Genomic DNA, 1841 nt, shown 5'->3' with positions numbered 1-1841 from the left:
TGGCCTGTAATTCTAAATATTAGAATTTATGTGTGAATCAAGTTATAGTCTACTTGATCAAGTGAAGCTACTCTAATATGACATTAGATAAGTGATTATTAAAAACAGAAAGTTGATTGGGGACAATTTATCTCATAATAAAATAAATGATGACGTGTTATGGATGACATTAAATGAGGATTTAACCAACAACTGCTGCAAATTATCCCTTGCTACCACTTTGTAATGTTCAACAGTAAGATGTAGAAATCTTTGTCTTCTTTTTTAAAGCTAGAGGACAATTATGAACTAGATGGGGATGAAGAACAAAGAAACCTACAAAGGAGTTCAGAGGAAAATCTCTTTTTTGGAAAAGAGTATATATGAAACTTGAGGATATGAAACTTAATTCCCTAAATCACATTCATGCTCATCAACCTTTGAGAGTTTCTGGATATCCTAGGACAAGAAAGGCCAAGTTTGAGATCCTCTGCCCTAGAGAATGAGTCTAGCACAGACACAGCTGATGCCAGGGCACACGCTTGCCATTCCATACAGAGTAAGGACTAAATAGCACAGGAAAATGAGCAGTTGACTCTACCCAGGGGAAACAGAGGAACTGCATAATACAGCAGTATTTAAGTCTTGAATGCTGGAAAATAAGCCTGCCTACATAAAAACTAACAGGCATGTAAATGCCAAAAGATTGGCAAAGGACGAGGCTAGAGTCAGGTTGCAAAGGGAATTTTAGGTTGAATTAATGCAGAACATTATTTTCCCAGCAAAGACTCACATCTGGAACTTTTAAAACAGGAGTAGCGTGGGCAGACTCTCGCCAGTATCTTGACCATGAAGTCCGAGCCAACAGTTAGCAATTATCCAGAAGTCAGAGTAAAACGTGTCAGACCTCTGAGAAGAGGCCTGGCTGCGTTATGTGCTCAGATGCTAGCTACAAGGTAAGCTGTTCCCTGAGCTGCTCCAAGAGAGAAAGACGGGCAGTCTGCTCCGTGAAGATTTCAGCCGTGGAAAGGCTACAGGGCAGTACCACTCCATTGAGTCAGAGTCAACTCAGTGTCAACGGGTTGGTAGTTTAAGACCTTTAAGAATATCAATGGCTAAAATGTTAACAAAAATAAACTTTTCAACATAAGTGCATTAAATATATTTCAAAATGTTTAAAAGGCATTAGTGATAAACAATAATGTGAAGAAACTTCAGGATTCATGCTTATTTGAGTGTCTTGGTTGGGGGTGGGGGAAACTGTCATGGACTTTTTGATCAATAGAAATTTATCATCAAGGTATTACTTGTGCAAGCAAATTCCAAAGCTGAGACACTTGGCATAACTAAATGACTGGTCCAGAAGGAAAATTGAAATCCAATTTTTAAATCAGGCAGCTGTTAAACCTACAATCTTCGATTCTGCTCTTCTTAAAAGACAATTCATCTTCTTATAAAAGTTTAACTGCTGGGCGCTGCCTTTGAAGCCGCCGTGCCTGCCCGTGGCGCAGGGGGTTAAGCTGCAGCGCCTCTGCGGGCGGCCCTTTTAACTGGGAGCAACATGGGGGAAAAAAGTTAACTGCTGTTAAGACAAAAGACTTAGGAATGTTAGTTTATGTTAGAAATTATTCATTTGAAAAATGTTTGTCAAGAACATTTGTGTATTCATAACTTCCCTAAAAATAATTTGGAATTATCTAATGCAAATCTTTCTTAAAGGAAGATTTATTTATAAAGAAGGCTTATTTATTTATTTATAAAGATTCGCTTATTTGTTCCAAATAAAAAGCTGTAAGCGTTCTTCAATCTGCACATCAACATTTGTTAATAAGTGATTCCTGCCATTGTGCTATTAAGAGACA

The 1841-nt window shown here is 37.9% G+C and overlaps 1 pseudogene; it reads left to right on the top strand.

Annotated features, from left to right (window-relative positions):
* The first annotated feature begins 1451 nt into the window (after window positions 1–1451).
* Window positions 1452–1544, top strand: LOC142423708 (small nucleolar RNA SNORA76; annotated as a pseudogene).
* Window positions 1545–1841: the final 297 nt, after the last annotated feature.

The sequence above is a fragment of the Tenrec ecaudatus genome, chromosome 12 (assembly GCF_050624435.1).
Source record: "Tenrec ecaudatus isolate mTenEca1 chromosome 12, mTenEca1.hap1, whole genome shotgun sequence".
In the NCBI taxonomy this organism is placed as follows: Eukaryota; Metazoa; Chordata; class Mammalia; order Afrosoricida; family Tenrecidae; genus Tenrec; species Tenrec ecaudatus.
Note: the sequence above shows the minus strand (reverse complement) of the source record. Positions and strands in the feature narration are given on the sequence as shown.